Raw genomic sequence first — 18678 nt, 5'->3', positions numbered from 1 at the left:
GGGGGGGGGGGGGGGTGGCACCCCCTCCTCCCCTGGTATGGTAAAAGCAGCAGGCATACCTATTAAATTCAAACAAAGAATCTGGGAACTAACTTTGTAGAGTTTTTCCACCTATACCCAAACGAAGCCGAGTCAGGTGTTTGATGAGTCTTTTATACAAATTTATATATTTTATTATATATCTATAATACAAATCAAAATAATATCCTATTGTATAGTAAGTTATTATTGTATAAAAATGTTATTGGCTCTATAATTAATATCACAAAGGCTATTTAAAGGGAAGATTTGCAGGTGAAGAACATAAGATTTTAACGATTAACTGTCTTATTATACAAACGACAACAATAAACCCGGAGCAATCATATTTCTTGATTTTGCTAAACCATCTGATTCACGTATTTTGGTTTAGGCCATTTTTTTTAAATGGTTATATATATATATATATAGAAATGCCCCCGCGAAATTTTTGTGTTCTAGACGCCTGAAAATAATATTTGGGGCGTTCTGGGCTATCATTTTTTTTCTTTTTCTTTCGTTTTTTTTACACCCTAAAAGAGGGGGGGGGGGGGTGGCACCCCCTCCTCCCCTGGTATGGTAAAAGCAGCAGGCATACCTATTAAATTCAAACAAAGAATCTGGGAACTAACTTTGTAGAGTTTTTCCACCTATACCCAAACGAAGCCGAGTCAGGTGTTTGATGAGTCTTTTGCCGTATACACTCAACAGAACACGTACGACTTCAGGGAGCTATTCACTAAATTTATTGAAAGCCATCAAAACTATGACGAGGCAAGGTTTAAATTGGGAGGCTTATTATCACCAGCACAGGATAAAGATGGAGCAGATACAATACCGTTGGTCGTCTCTTAAATGTGACTTACAACTGTCGACCTTGACCCCTCCCCCTTCCGCTAAAACAGGTACAAAGCCCACCCAAAATTAACCGGCGGTCGTGTAGCATCTCTATATCCAGAGGTCCCCAAAAAGTGGTGCTTTTCATATCATAGACCAAACACACGATGCACCTCATTTGATACCACCGGCAGTTGTGGACACAAACATACCTGCCCAAAGTGTGGATTATGCCACAACTATACTAACAACGCCCCAACCCCTCACATAACAAATGCCTCTCGTCCACAAGTCGTTACCGCTAACAATACAACCACGAAAACCCCATTCCCACACACCAGTAAAGCAAATAAATTGAAGGTTGAAGGTTTCACAAAAGGGTTTAGCCTCAATTTCAAAGGCCCAGAATAAGAAACCACATGCTTTAATTCCACATCAGCACTTGGGCAACCAGACATCGTTAACGCAAAGATTCATCCCGAGGTATACCATGGCCGTATCGCATGCCCATTTGACAAGCCTCCTTTTTTAGCATTTAAGACTTCACCGTTGGCCCTTTGTAAAAAGCTAGACGGCAAATTTTGATTATTACATAAACACTTTTTTCTATTCAGTTAACTTTATTATATCTGAAACACACAAAACTGTAAAATATGACACCATCACTACTGCTATAAAAATAACACAAAATATTGCCCGACCCGCATACCTTGCCAAAAATGATATCAGCGAAGCAATTCCATTAGACCGACATTATATATATATTTTTTTTCTAAATGATACTACACCAGGCTGTCACAAAATCATAATTACGAGATTATTATTATATAGTCTGTTCGGTTTTTTTTCTGATATATCCAAAGATTTTGATAAGGTATGGCATACTGATGTACTGTTCAAGTTAAGACAGTATGGTATTACAGGTAATTTATATAAATGGTTTTTAAGTTATCTTTCTAATCGACAGCAACGTGTAGTTATCCAAGGCGTTTAAAATCAATGGAAAAATAACATTGCAGGTGTTCCACAAGGATCAGTCTTGGGTCCATTTTTATTCTTAGCTTATATAAATGATACATGCTTATATGAAGTTGGTCATGATAGAAACAACATTGCAATTAGATTGAATGACGATTTAAAAACTATTTCTGAATGGGCTGAAAGGTGGAAGGTAAAATTTAATGCTGATAAAACCAAGGTAGTTCTGTTTTCAAAAAGTCTGATGCAAACACAGGTTGACTTATGTTTATTCTTTGAAAATTATGAAATTAATTTTGTTAAATATCATCAACACTTAGGTGTAATATTTAGTTATGATTTATCATGGAATAGGCATATACAATTAATATTAAATAAAGCCACTTCATCATTAAATATGATGAAACATGTAAAAACATTCATATCACGGCCAAATTTAGTAAAAATTTATATCACTTGTATTCGACCACTGTTAGAATGTGCTTCCTCTGTGTGGGATAATATCACCACAGCAGCCTAGCTTCAGATCTAGAAAATCTTCAAATGAGTTGCAAGAATCTGTACAGGTGCATGGAGGTATACTAGTCATACAGCACTACGTACTGAACTTGGTTGGCCAACTGTTTAAAGTTATTCTAAACAGTGTTTATTTTACAAAATAAGAAATAATCAAATGCTGCAGTATTTATTGTCAATGTTTTGAAACTCCCACTTTGCAGAACTGAATTATATAATTCATCATTTATATACTCTGTTACCTCTGATTGAACACCTTTAATAATGAAATAAAAAATTCTCCATCAATTTCTGCGTTTAAATTCAAAGAATGTTTTCCAACAAATATAAGATATTATGATACTGTGTCTAAAAAACTAATGAAATACATACAAGAATAAGACTTGGTTTTAGCAGCCTTAATTTTCATTTACATTCTTATGGTTTGAAGGCTGATCCAAATTGTGCTTGTGGAAACAGTATAGAAACCCCTTTCCATTATTTTATAATATGTCCCCTTTTTGTTACTCAAAGAAATAAGTCGATCACTGTAATCCAATTTTTTTTTCCAACTATCTTTGCTGATTTCTCGTTTTGTAAGAAATTAGTTTCACTGAATTCAAAGAGCTTGATCATCAGGTTTAGATTGAATTTTTATTTGTCAGACAGTGTATTTTTATTAAATTTAAACTTTTACTTTTTGTAACAAGTGCCATTGTATTTGTTATTTGTATTATTTTCAGAGGTACTTCGTTACTAAGGCTTGAGATTGCCTTGTGGGGTACCTCTGGGTGAAATGTTGAATAAAAAAAAATAAAAAAATACGAGAACATTTGAACTTTTGTTCGTGAAATTACCAGGGGTCTTCGTTTTTTCATCATCTACATGGGAATAACGTGAAGAATGTAGGCTTATTTTCTTTTTCCCAATTTTTATAATGTAGGGGCTTCCCCACTTCCTATGCTCTTTCTAGTCCTACGAAGAAAACTGGAACTCTCAATGAAAGTAAATGCAATCTACTGTACTCGAAGATCATTGTCCGGAATCTGGGGTCAATTTAATGATTTTACTTTCCTTTTCGCGTCTTGGCGCTGCTACCCTCTAAACAAAAGTAAGGCTTGACCTAGCGGGTACGCGAATCTTTGGGCCTTCAAAAACCTTGAATAATTTCATTCATAAACTTTGTTCATGTTAAAGTAAACAATAGAAATGTTGTATAGTGACGCATATGTGTAGCATCGGTCATTTGGTAGTGACATCAACATGGGATGGATAAGAATCAAAATAATCCCGAGGAACCGCAACATTTTTGTGGACCCTACATTTTTCGCGAACCCCCTGCGAACCTCTTTGATCCCAATCCCAATTATTTTTCGCGAACCCCTAAGGAGTCTGGTAATCCTCAGGTAATCTACATCTTGTTTTCATGTTTTCTCTTGTATTTCTTTTACCTGAATATTAAATAAATCTTAAAACATCAGGAGGGAGCCCTAATTTTGACAAATTAAAAGTAAATGGGGATAACAAATTATATATTCAGACAGTGTCATTTCCGGCCATAAACATAACAATTTCCTACCTCAGCCTCAACCAGGGTGTGGCTGAGGTAGCGTAAACCCCCTATTTGTAAAATCTACTGTCTTTATACCCCTCCCCTCCTATCTGTGTCGAATTCCAAGATTCAAGATGTCTTAATTTTCTATCCATAATCTTATTGGCGGAAGATCAACCATGAGTCGCCTAAATTTTACAAATTAAATGGGGGATAGGGATGAAAGAAAATTACCTTCAAATATTGAAACTGCTAGTTGCATTTCTGCCCATCTAGAAGTGACATAGACATAAAAAAATAAAGTGTATCTTAGCCCCAACCATGGTAGGGCTGAGGTGGTTTTATTTTGATTCCAAGATTCGCTACTGTTAAATATTTGTACTTTAGAACAAATATACTCTAGTTAAAGAACTAGGAAGGTAGCATAGCTCTACATATCATTATCATTAGCTCATTCACACGGACATAAATGGAAAACCTACACAATTCTTTTAGTTAAATACAGGATGTTTGTGTTTTCCATACTGGGGCAGTTTTCAGTTCAAAACCCAATCACTTTCAATATAATTCACACTTAAACACTGAGCCAAATAATGCTAGACTATGCCTTTAATAATTTCATATGATGTTCGTGCACTAACGACCAGTTTCATGCTACATTTTCTTTCCTTTTTGAAAGAATACTGTTCTCTGTTCAATGCAGGAGTAGCGATACATTTCGACAAACCGTTTTACAAACCCCACTTAGATTATAACAATAATGCTTTATCGTAAAACCTACATTTGCACATTTTACCGAAATTAACTTAAGGCCAATTTAATTATTTTAAAGTTCAGGAATTCTCTGTTTAATACAGCAATATCCACCACAAACATTGGATTGGATTGGATTAGATTGGACTTGAATTTGTCGCTAGTCATATAATTTATAGGCCATTACTAATTAATGTACATTTCTTTTAGAAATGATTACATTTGTGACATATTGGAGATATTACTGTAAATCGAAACAGGAAGTTTCTACATAGGTATTTTTCAAACAAACAAACTTTAGTCGAACTTCCATCTAGAAATTCAACTTCAATTTGTATTCACAAACAATGTAGTCGAAGTTCTATCTACAACTAAGTCAAGTCGTAGTTGTAGTTCAGCTGAAGACGGCTGGCAAGCAACAACTATCAAACTAACAAATGAAAAGAGCTAATTTTAGTAGCAGACGAAATTTCAGAGATCCGGTAACTCGGATGAATATTAATATGCCGTCTGCCTTTTAAAAACATATTACCTCATAATTCATTCAGTCTCCTGATGAAGTCCACTGTGTGGACGAAAGCTAGAGAATAAATTATATATTGTTAGTCTCAAAAGTGCTGCTGTTTTTTACTTTATACTTTCTATACTGTACAGACTAACGCGGCTATATTTTATATTCCTCATAATTCATAATAGACCATTTTTCGTCCAAAAATAATATTCTAATAACTATATTAGTCGTTAACATCTAACGATATAGAATATGAACTGTCACTGAAAATTGGCTGTCTTTGGAGAATTATTATAGTTGAGGTCAAGCGAGGGCGGCGCCATGTTGTTGCTACGGTGAAGATACGTGACCGCAACGCGAGGGGATTTCGAGGAAATCTGGAACTGTTGCATGTGGCTAGCTAAACATGTTAATTTCGCTTCTTGGAAGCTAAACATAATGTCCCTTTTCTTGAACACACTGAAGATACATTAGAACTGTTTATAAAATCGTTTATATTCACTTCACTTTATCGTAAGTTGCAAAAAGCATATTTTTAGTGGGGTAAATATTTCAAGTCGGCGATTTAGCCTGACCCTAGGCTGACTAAAAAAAATCGGCCTGAGGTGGTATAATTTTAGTCGAGGTTCGCGTGATTTAGTCGTAGTGCTAGTCGAAGTTCGTTTTAAGAATACGAAATAACGAAATTTTGAAGTCTCAGCTCAAACTACGACTAAAGTTCATTTTAAGAATACCGGCATATCATTGTAACTTGACGGATCTTCTAGTGTACTGTTTGATCAGGTGGAATATATACACCTGTTACAACCATTAATGTAGAAAACAACAGGTAATATAGTAACAACTGTTAATGTAGCACACTCCACGGCTAATGAAGTGTGACATCATGGTACTATCTTATATCAATGTGTTCTGTAGATGCTTTTCATTACACAGACCATGTTCGAGCCTATGACGTCATAATAAACACACACACACATGTAATGGCCTACTAATCGAGTGTATGATTCTTTATTGAGTCTGTTTTAATCGTCATCATCCGAATGTTACATGGTGTCAAAAGCAGTTTTAAAATAATTATAGAAATGGAGAGCGTAAAATTCAAATTACCTGCCCCGTTTGATTTTGATGGTCCGTCAATTTCGACGCAGTGGAAAAGACGGAAACAACGTTTCGAATTGTTCATGATAGCATCAGACAAGGTAACGATCGCTATATTACTTACTGTACTAGATGCTAGATGCCTAGAGAAATGTAATAACTTCACGTTTCCTGAGGAACAATCCCGAGAAAAGTATAATGATGTGCCAGAGCAATACGAAGTCTATTGTCAAAAAACGGGACCCTGTGATGGCGCTGCGGGCTCAATTTTCGAGTTACAAGAGGCCTGAAGGGCAAGGCCTATATGAATTTTTAAACGATCTACGCACTATGGCTGACAATTGTAAATTTAAGGATAAGGTAACAATCTTACGTGACAACTTTTTTTTTTAGCATTTCTGATCAACATATGAAAATTAAAGTGATGGGAGACGATAGTAAGATTGTCAGCGATGTGGAATGGTCTTTCACCTAGACAATGTCCCGCATATAATGTATAGTGCAGGCCATGCTCGAGGATTGGATATTTTACTTCTCAATATCACAGTAAGCCTAGTCATAATTTCTTATCAACACTCTAGTCATCTATATTTATCGACACTCTAGACGTAGATGTAATAAGACAGTGTTTAGTAATACACCTAGAAAAGTTTATTCAGTGCTTAAGGATGAGTGTGTTGATGGAGACATGTCAATGCAGTTTTGGCAGTTTTATGAATCAATAGTTGATATTGTTCAGTCAAATGAAAATGATGCATGGTTTTATGCGACCATAAATGGATGTGATATAAGAATAAAAGTAGATACTAGTGCGAGTGTAATGGTCTCGAAAACAGATTTCGAGAAAATGAACATAAACACCATTGTGAATAAATCAAAAACACAACTAATAAATTACAGTAAGCATCCAATTGATCCTGATATGGCATGTTCAGATGATTTTGTATTTGTCATAACTGATGTTAATGGCCCACCTGGTTTAGGGCTAAAAGCTTGTAACCAGTTAGGTACCATAAAGAGATGTGTAGAGTCTATCCAAATGGATGATTTCTGTTGCAAGTCAAGGCTATTAATGACATGCCAACCCCCTGTGACAAATCTGAGCTGAGACGAATCATGGGTATCATGATTACATTTGTCCCCATTTGTACAAAATCTGTCTAAGATCACTGCACCCTTAAGGGATCTTCTTAAGAAGGATGTTGCATGAGTCTTGGAACATCCCCGTGAAGAAGCATTGAAGCGCCTTAAGCTAGCGCTGAGTTCTCATTCAGTAATAAAGTTCTATGTTCAGTGTAACGCATCATCGTTTGAGATAGGAAGCGTATTATTACAAGAACACTACCCAGTGCGCTATGCATCACGTGCGTTGATATCTGCTGAAAGCAATTACTTTCAAATCTAGAAGGAAATGTTAGCGATACGTTACTTATGAGAGACATTACATCAATATGTCTATGGTCGTACTGTCGAAGTTTACTCTGATCATAAACCGCTGAGATTGACCAAGATTGTCAAAGGTATAGAACGCATATTATCGGTATTCAAGAAACCAAAATAAAGAATCATGAAGAATTTACTTTTCCATCAGGTAATAAGTTAATTTGCTTTAAGCAACAATCTCTTCATAGAGGAATCGGTTTTGTATTGAGTAAAACTATCATTCCATACATTGAGTGTTGGAATACTATTAGCGGCAATGTTGCATATTTAAATATTTCATTACCCAGTCGAAATAAATTATACATATGTTGTAGAGTTGTTAATGTCTATGGACCTACAAGTGTTAAAGCTCAGGAAAGTCCACATTTATTAACCAATTTTTATAGTGAATTGGATAAAGCATGTGATATTCCAGCCAACTAGGAGCTTTTTGTTTTAGGAGATTTTAATGCTAAGTTGGGTAAAAGTTGTAGTATATCTGTCCCTGGCATAAATGACTTCATTGGTTCTTACGGTTATGGGTCTATAAATGACAATGGACCTGAAATGTTAAATGTTATAATTCGAAGATCTTTATTTGCTTCTAATACAGCGTTTAAACACAAAGCTAAACATATTGCTACACATACTGGTTGGCATAAAAATTATAAAACTAATACTAGTTCAAATGAGACAATACCGTATTATTCTCAAATTGATTATGTGTTGTGCCGTATTCGGTTTAAAAGTACCCTTACTAATTCTAGAGCATTTTCTGGTACTAAAACTTATAGTGACCACAGGATTATTTGTGCACATTTTAAGGTACATGATCGAGTGCAAACATTTAAAAAGCAAAAACCTAGAGAAGTATTCAATTGCTCATTGTTAACTACGTCTCACAACAGAAATCAATTTTGCGATGAAATTGATGTACAATTAACCAATTCTAACCGTAATGATAGGCATTTAAATCCAAATATATGTGTGTCTAAGTTGTTGAATTGTATTCGTATAGCAGCAAATAATACGATTGGTTGTGTTAAAAAATCAAAATGTAAAAACGACAAAATGATTAAACAGATGAAAGACATAAGTTATGTTTAAAATTAAACGAAACAGACAAGTCACTTGACCGTACAATAATTCGTAAAAAAATAAATAAATGTAAGAATTTAATAATCAAACGTAAAAAAGAAATTGAAGAAATAAGCGCAAATGAACTAGCTGAAGTCATAAATTCAACAAATGACTCTCGTAAAATGTTTGAAGCAGTCAAACAGTTGTCAAATCTGAGAAATCTAAACAAATTGATGTAACTTATCAAGACGACAATATGTTATTCTCAGACAAACGTAAATGAGAAATAGTAAGAGACTGGTTTCAGAAGCAATTTGCGAGTGACGATGTTGATTCATTACCAGCTTTTATCAACACACTAAAACCGTTAAATAATCCTATCACAGTCGAAGAAATACGAAATGCTGCTCTAACGTTAAACAATTATCGTGCAAGTGGACCTGACCAAATTCCAGGAAAGTTAAGTATGCAAACGACAATGTTCATGGAAAAATCGCTAATATAGTCAACAATTGTTTTGAGAAAAATACACCCTTGAAATTGTGTTGGTGAAGGAATAATTACGCCACTTCAAACAGCAAATAAACCGAAAGGTTCTTGCAAGAGTTTGAGACCATTAACATTGAGCAATTCTATTCGCAAGATTCTTTCATTAGTGACATTTAAACGCATCGAAAAAATAGTCGAAGAGTATACTGATCCATGGCAGAGTGCGTACAAACCATAGAGCTATTAAACAACTAGAGTGCTGACAAGATGGCGGAGCAATGCAGAGTTATGTATGTGTACCATCCAAGATGGCCGTCGTAGTAAAGCGCCACCTTCAGACTTAGTATACATATTATTACCATAAATAAGCCATCTGACTATTATTTTATTAGTGATAATGAGTAAATGTAATAAAAAATTATTAAACTATCGTAGCCAAAACGAGGCCAAGTGGAGCATCTTATTCAAAAATAACGTACCAAGGAATGAAAATTAAAATCGTGTACATTACACCCATACACCGCCACGCTAGAGTTTCAAACATACGGGTAACTAGCTGTACTGTACGTTCTGTGTGAATTGAGGGCGCAATCGCAAATGATGGTGCTTAGGCGAAATTTGATTGGCTAAATTTATGGCAGCCATCTTGGATGGTACACAAACACAGCCCTGCGTTTTTCGAACATCGAATGCATTTCAGTTAGCGCTCTAGTATTCTTAATTTATATCAATGGTACAAGGAAGGTAGAGGACAACTTTACTTTTTATTTCATAAAATTGGAATTGACATGACATCTGCCATTGATACCATTAACAGAAAAAGAGTTATTAATTTGTTAGAGGATGCTGGGTGTAACAAAGATAGTCTTAGACTAGTTAGATTTTTATTGTCAAATAGTGTTTTAAAAGTTCAGACTGGTAATAATGTATCCACTGCGTTTGATGGTACTGTTGGCTCTTTTCAGGGTGATTGTTTGGCTGGTCTTCTATTTACTGTTACTTTAGCGAGTGCATTAGTTCATATGCGTGCTATCTGCAATCCATTTTGACCAAATCTACATATAGCGTATACCATTGGAATGTGAGTATGCAGATGATATTGATTTTATAGACGAAGACAAAGACAAATTAGATAAAATGTCAGCTGTAGCTACTGGTACTTTCAGGCAGTTGAGTTTGTATATTAACTCAACAAAAACTGAATTTACTCATGTTTATATTGACAAGACTAATAAACATAGGTCCAAAGAATGACGTAATCATAAAGTACTAGGGACAATGCTTGATAGTATTTCTGATGTTAAACATCGAATGATTTTATCCACAGTAGCATTCAGTAATTATATGAAAACATGTAACAACAAGAATATATCACTATATACTAAATTAAGAGTCTTTATAACGCACTTGTTGTTTCAGTTTTAATATATAACTCGAATAGTTGGGAACTGCCTGTTAAATGGTGGAACAAAGTTGATGCGTTCCACAGAAAACATTTAAGAATAATTTTGAAAATATTTTGGCCTCAAAGAATTAGTAATGTAAACTTGTATAAAATAACTAACACATCTCAACTGTCAAAAACGATTGAAAAATCACGTTGAAGGATGCTAGGTCACATAGTTAGATTAGATGAAAATATACTAGCGTTTACTGCCATGTAATTCAAAAACATATAAAGGGCGTGCTGGTAGACCACAAAGTAAATTACTGAATCAATTGCAGATGGATTTAAAAAAAAAGACATCTTTGTCTTAATAGTTATGAAGACCTCATGTATCTTAAAAAAATTGCTAATGATAAGGTGTCATGGATGAAATTTTTTCAAACATGTATGTTTTGATAAATGCAACGTACAATAACTAGTCACAAGACTTAAATTAACAGAAGTTGTATATTATTTGCAGTATGATTTTTGAAATAAAGTTTGAATATAAAACCGCTTGAATATATAACACGGAAGTCCATTCATAAAGCAAGTCCTCTTCTACAACAGATGAAGCTAAAACTCTTAATGTACATTAATGTCCAAATATGTACCAGGAAGTCAGATGTATATTGCAGATGCCTTAAGCAGAGCTTCATGAGGACAAAACAAATAATACTGACCAAACCGAGACCTTAATCTATCATGTTCACAGTGTTGAAGAAACATTAAGTATGAGTAAATTCCGACTTGATGGAGTACGCAAGGCAACAGCCACTGACGAAGCACTAAATTCCCTAAGTCTTCGCTTGCCCAAAAGTTGATAATAACAATGAGCTTAAGAAAATGTATGTTAGAACGAGTGCATGAAAGACATCTCGGTGTTTGCGGAATGCAAAGCTAGAGCTCGACAAGTAATGTATTTTCCATGTCTTTCGCGTAAAATTGAAGATATGGTTGCCAGATGCATTACATGTGCCAAATACAAACGACATAACCAGAAGGAGCCTCTCTTACCAAATCTTGTGCCAAACGGACCAAGGCGGAAAGAGGGAGCTGATATTTTTCATTATGGCAATTGTGATTATCTTATTGTCGTGGACTATTTCTCAAAGTACCCTGTAGTTGTTACCTTGAGATACAAAACTGCTACAGACGTGATTGAGAGTCTTAAAGGAATATTTGCAAGACATGGAATTCCACACAGACCTTCAAGAGCGACAATATGCCATTCGTTAGTTTTGAAATGAAACAGTTTGCAAAGATTTTGGAATTTGAATTGGTTATGTCAAGTCCGACGTACAGTTAGACTAATGGACAGGCAGAACGATGCATCCAAACCGTAAAACAACTGTTGAGAAAAACTGTTGATGATGACCCTGACTTCTATGGTGCACCGTTGATATTGTGTGATTCCCTAATAGCTGGGAGTCATATTCTCCGGTACAGTTATTTATGAGCTGGAAACTCAGAACCAAACTTCCAGCCTGTAAGACATTACTACAGCCCAAAGTTGTTAAAAACGCGAAAGGCACTTTGATCAAAAGACAGCAAAAATTCAAGAAGTACTACAACCGCGGAGTAAAGCGTTTAAAGCCATTTCAAACAGGCGAAGTCGTAAACATATCAAAGGGTCGCGAATTGGCTCCAGCCAAAGTTATTGAAAAGCATGATTATTCCCTGTTCATACATTGTTGTCACTGGAAATGGGCAAATATATCGCAGAAACAGGAACTACCTCAATCAGTCCCATAATTAGTTCTTGAATTATCAAATAGAAGTATGTGATTATGAGGAAACAAACCCAAATTCGAGAGCAAACACAGAGTAAACACAGAAAGCGAAAAACATTGACCCACAACGCGAATCACATGTTGAGCTGAGACGAAGTGGTCGTGTTAAGCGAATGCCAAGCAAGTACAAAAATTTTGTTATGACCTAGGCATAAAGAATAGTTGTTTAGCTATGGTCCAATCCGATTACAATATAATAGAATCTCTATCAATCTGTCTTAAGTTCTTAACAAATGTTTAAACCATAACCCACACTTTAATAATAGTTTAACTATCATCCAAATCATTGTGTATAACAGATTTATGATAGTATTAGTATGATTTAGTTTAGTGCTATAAAAGTTGATTATTATAACTAGAAAAGGGATATGTCACATCATGGTACACAGACCATGTTCGAGCTTATGACGTCATAATAAACAAACACATATAATGGCCTCCTAATCGAATGTATGATTCTTGATTGAGTCTGTTTCAATTGTCATCATCTAAATGTTCATCTAAAAGTTCTAAATCACCCCGCTAATGTAGAAATACCAACAACTTATGTAGTAAAAAGAAAATGAACCCCAGCTTAATGTAGAACGCTCAACAGCTAATGTAGAAACCAAAAATTGCCTCACAGCTATTATAACTACATTCACCAGCTAATGTAGAATATTAAAATATTACAATACTATTGGCTGAAAAACATGGGGAGGAACTAAAATTAGTTTGCCTGCACATTTCATAATGGCGTGTAAACCTGTGCCTATATTATAGGATGCTCCCCTCGGTAACCACTAATCAATAAGACTTAATGGTATCGCATTGTTCATAAGATCGACATTGGCGTCGCAATCAGTTGGTAGATACCTATTACGTTTAAAGATGTGCTGCCCCTTGCAAAAAAACAAAAAAAAAAACAAAAAAAATAATAAAAATCATTTGAAACGATTTACCGACAACATACAATATGTATTATGTCGACTTGTCAAGATAATCTATCTCGCCATTACAACATACAACTTCAACTATGTCGACTTTTCAAGATAACCTATCTCGCCATGACAACATACAATTTTTACTAAGTCGACTTGTCAAGATAATCTATCTCGCCATGACAACATACATTTTTTTTACGTCGACTTGTCAAGATAATCTATCTCGCCATGACAACATAACATTTTCAATATGTCGTCTTGGAAAGATAGTTCATCTTGAAATGGCGACATGATATGTATATTATGTCGACTTGACAACATAAATTATATTGACAAGTCATCAAGTCAAACGGCACTTATGTGCTTCCGTACAAAACAACCCAGCCAACCACGCACTTGTAGAATCTAGTAGTCGCGAGTAGTCTTGCGAGTTTATTGTTACAACCAACCGTTGATTATATAACGGGAACGTGAACTTCCGCAGGGGTTCCGTAATAAGAAATACCGTATATACTCGCGTAGGTCCTATAAGACGACCCCCGAGTTTTGGTTGATATTTGTATGTCTGTCGTATAAGACGACTCCCTGTTTCATGGTCGGAATTTCATTTTTTTTTTTTTTGTGGTCCTGTATACTGCATCTAGCTGGATAAATGGAGCCAAATTCAAGGGTAATCTTCCAAATAATACCATTTTATAAGTTTTTAAATCTTCACCACCAAAAACGTATTTTCCCAAATTTAAATTTTTTTTTCATTCACAACAGTTGCTTCATTGCAGTAGTAAGTTCGCGTGTTAAGCTGGTTTTCCACTAGGCGAATTTATTCGCGCGAATCAAAGCGTCGGCTCGCTTCCTGAGCTCTGATTGGTTGTGCATTTTTTCGCTTCTCAAAAACTCCGATAAGAATGTAAATGCGCATGTGCATAAGCCGACGCTTTGGATTCGCTTGAATAAATTCGCCTACTGGAAAACCAGATTTACGGACGATCCGCACATATGACGAACATGATTATAAGCATCTAAAATCTGAATGTCGTGCGTATAAGACGACCCCCTTTTTCAATCGTAATTTGCTATTTAAGCCTCGTCTATACGTGAGTATAATAGGCCTTTACGGTATTTTTTTTTAAACCCCAGGTCACCTGAGCGTTAAAGGATTCCCCATACAATGGCGAATTCATGAGGGAAATTTTCATGGGGAGGACCCCCGGACCCCTTTTCATTTTGGGTATTTTTGGAAACGTTTTGAACCCTCCCACCCCCACCTCTTTCAAATCCTGAATCCGCCCCTGTATCTATCTATCTATGTATTCGCACGGTAAATATCAAGCTAAAGCCTGGTTTACTCACATATATGCATTGGGGTTCGCTTTACACTGTTTACGACGATCGTAGGTTTATAGACGGGGGTCAGAACATAGGCTTAGCCAGCGCTCGAGCCGTCTGGCCGTCTTTTGGACGGCGCGCCTACAGTTATTTAGGACGGCGCGCCTACAGTTATTTAGGACAGCGCGCCTACAGTTATTTAGGACGGCCACTTTTACCGTGACGGCATGACGGCTTGTCCTAATCAGCAGCTTGGCCTGGCCTAATTGGGCCTGGTCTACCTTCAGCAAATTCTTTATATTCTTCAAATCTATCAAATGTTACATTCAACTAAAGCTAAATCATATTTAAGTTTCATAAAAACAACATTTATTGATTGAATGTACATTGTTTTCGTACCAATATTCGGTGGGGATTCCCAAAGATGGGCGTGGCCCACCCATCGGATCAGTGACACGCCCACTAGCTCCCATTTTGGACAGGCTATTTTTTGTTTTTTGGCTAAACCCCTGGGTCAGAGGTCACGTTTTGTCGCGTTGTCAATGCACTGCATAGTGAATGGTAATGACTGCATAGTGATTGGTAAGTACTGCATAGTGATTGGTAAGTTCTGCATAGTGATTGGTAATGACTGCATAGTGATTGGTAATGACTGCATGATGATTGTGAACTGAAGGCAGAGGAGGCAGTCCATAGTCGACGCCGTGTTATACAACATTTGATCGCTATCTACAGGCTGCCACCCTGAAATATTTTGCTAAAAAAAGAGACACTAGTCGATCAGCAGTTCACATAACAATGGGTATTTTATTCAACACAGTCCAATTTCCTTATTACAACGTAGGTAAGCGTAGCGATAACCTCCTCCTCACATGTGTAATGCATAGCATGTCATGCCGTAGCACAACTTATTGGTGATAGCGCTCCGCTCTTACTAATCTAATTATCATATTACATGTATTGGAGTAGGTAACCAAATTGTAGATTTAGAACTTGAAACTTTCGAATACACTCAAAAGCTTTAATTTCATAGATCTAATAAGAAAGTAAAAATGCCCACCGAGCACTGTGACTGCAAATGCATATGGTATCAGAAGTAGAGCAACGAAATTAGGAATGGTGTGTGAATTTCAAATTAAAGAGCCTTGACGTGAAAAAAAAATAAAAAACAAAACTTGAAAATTGAGAAGATATATATAAATAATAAAGCGTATAATATTGTACTAATTGAAAAATAAGTGTAGTTTTCCAGCCCCGTATATCATGTGGGTGGCATGCGATTTCCATGGCATTATAGAAAGTACTGAATGTAAAATTTGTGATTTAAATAAAAATCTGAAATGTTTACATTTTAACCAGTAATTTTTAGTCCAGTATTATTGGGGATTAGTTATACTTTAAAGCCCTCAGAACCCCTGCAATACTTTGATCCAACAACAGTCACTGAAAACGAAGCGTACTACAATATTATACATGTACAGTACTTCCAAATTCATTATTCTCCTACAAGATAGTCCAAAGTCAAGTAGGTCAAATATGTAAGTGTAGCGCCCCATAAATGACACACTCTCAAAATGCACCTAACACAAAGGTAACAAATAATAAAGTATATCAGTATATAGATCGCTGTACAAATATGGGATTTTATTGGATTGGATTTAAGTAAACTCGATTTTCCCCATGATTCAGCATAACGAAAAATGGCGACCTATGACCCAGGTGCGTGTGTCTATTTGTACTAGGTATGCACAAAGATAAATCGTTACAAGGTTTATGTAGTCTCGGAAAGAATAGACGATTAGAAATAATACCAAAATGTAAAATGCGGAACCAGTATGATATCTGGGATTGTCATAAAGCTGAAAATGCTAGCATATTTTTAGGATTTTCATGTTTATAATAATGAAATTTTTTTTTAAATATTACTGACATTACCATTTTTATTTTTTATAATTATATAAAATATGTTGTCCTTATTAGACCATCAGACAATCCTTGATAAAGCACACAAACAATTCCTAACAGGACATCATTACTGCAGGGCAGTAACAAGGATTGACATGAAGGAGAGGAGGTGGGGGTGTTATCTGGGGTGTGTAGAGCCAGTTGGATTGCTGCAGCTTCGATATTCATTATTATTGAAACTATACCAAAAGACTGGAAAAACATTGAACTGCTGGTAAAAAAATGTAAAGATTTATGATTCCCCTTTATTCTATACCACAGTGAATTACTTTTCACTTCCCAATTCGGTTTTCATTCATTTATTCATTCTTTCGTTCATTTAATTCAATATGTAGTAACGATACTTTTCAATTGTTTGTTAAGCTACGTTCACATCAAGCCCGGATACGGTCTGGAGCAGGCCGGACAAAAAATAGTGAGTTGCTACGTTTTTTGAACGCTGCATTCACATCGCGCACGGAACACGGTTGTTCGGGATAAGCATGCGTGCGTTCGATTGGTTCAAACCAACCAAGTTTGTTGCTGATTGGTCCAAGAAAAAAAAACGTACGATATCAGAATACAAATGGCTCTCAGATCCATCGGTCCAAATCCGGAGTCCGGATTTGAAATCGTACGAATTTGGTGTAAACGGTCATTATTTACCACTGAACCCATTTTTTACTATTCTTTCTCCGGACTCCGGACCGGAATCCGGGATTGATGTGAACGTATAGGTAAGGTATTGACAGTTGCATAACGACGAGTCATGGATCCCATGGTCATGAAAAAGTTCCTTGTTAGAATTAAATAATAACACTTTTCAATACTGTACTGCAGTATTCAAACATGCATAAACAAAATCTTATTAATATGGACGAAAATTGTGTGTTTGCATTTGTGTTTTGTGGACCAGGGAGTGTTTTGTACGATCAATTTCACTAGTGAAAACATATTTGCATTTTGCACATCTCTCATTCTTACATTCTTGTAAATGCTTATCTGGCTTGTTGGATGAAAGGGCTGTCAACTGCTGGCGGACAGTTCTGTAATGAACAGGATATTTGCTGGATCTGGTAGGCACCACGAGTTGCTACGACTTAGCAGCTTCATCACTTCATGAGCCAATATCCCATTCTAAATGTCATGCCATGCCCCACATTCTTCTTCTAAAAGTTCCATCTTCTCTTCATTCACTGGATTTGATGGCCCTTAAGCTGGATCCAAAAATACACTTGAAATCATCATATATTTTATTCGCCATTTTCAGACCAGTAGGTGTAACCTTAAAGTCGTCATGAATTTTGCCATTCATATAAGAATCTATTACATCCAAAGCATTCTCAAAAACTTGAGTTGAATTGAATTGAATTTATTTGATGCTCATGTATAAAATATAAAATATAGAAATACAATATAGGATTTTTTTTTTACAATTATCAAACACAACTAGCATCTGGAACACCCATTAGGCCGGGAATCCAGCCCATTTCCAATGGGGTTCAAATTGCACAATTAAAAATCTTGTTCTTCTTTCTCAGTCTTCTCAACTTTATCCAGATTTTGTTGTTGAAATCGACACCCCTTCAACCCGGGGGCATAGCAAACATTTACGAGTATGTCTACATTTTGGCTACCCCATATATATATTATATTAAAGCGAATCATTTTCAAAATTATTCTTCTCACCCAAAAATCTATCCATGGTCGTGCCCCACTTTATCTCTGTTCGCTTTTTGACAAACAGGTTTCTTCCCGTTTTACTCGTTCTTCTCAATCCCTCAAACTTGTTACTCCACGAGTCAAGCATATTCGTACCGGTGAATGCTCTTTTTCTTTCTCTGCTCCTAAACCCTGGAACTCTCTGCCTCCTCAATTACGTATCATTTCTGATCCGCAATTATTCAAATCTATTCTTAAATCAATCCTCTTCAAATAGTTCAACTTCTTTCTTACATTTTCCAGCGCCGGTGACAAGCCAGTTTTGTTTGCTTTAATAGGCGCTTTAAAAATGTTGTTTTTTATTATTA

The 18678-nt window shown here is 35.9% G+C and overlaps 1 protein-coding gene across 1 annotated transcript in view; it reads right to left on the bottom strand.

Moving 5' to 3' along the window:
• LOC117102784 (probable serine/threonine-protein kinase kinX) overlaps positions 1-18678 on the bottom strand; it is an 81868-nt gene that overhangs the window by 46540 nt on the left and 16650 nt on the right. The window lies entirely within an intron of this gene.

Source organism: Anneissia japonica, unplaced genomic scaffold (genome assembly GCF_011630105.1).
Source record: "Anneissia japonica isolate Jap-2015-1 unplaced genomic scaffold, ASM1163010v1 scaffold287760_len733007_cov179, whole genome shotgun sequence".
Classification (NCBI taxonomy): domain Eukaryota; kingdom Metazoa; phylum Echinodermata; class Crinoidea; order Comatulida; family Comatulidae; genus Anneissia; species Anneissia japonica.
The sequence above is the reverse complement of the archived record's forward strand: the minus strand, read 5'-3'. Positions and strand labels throughout refer to the sequence as shown.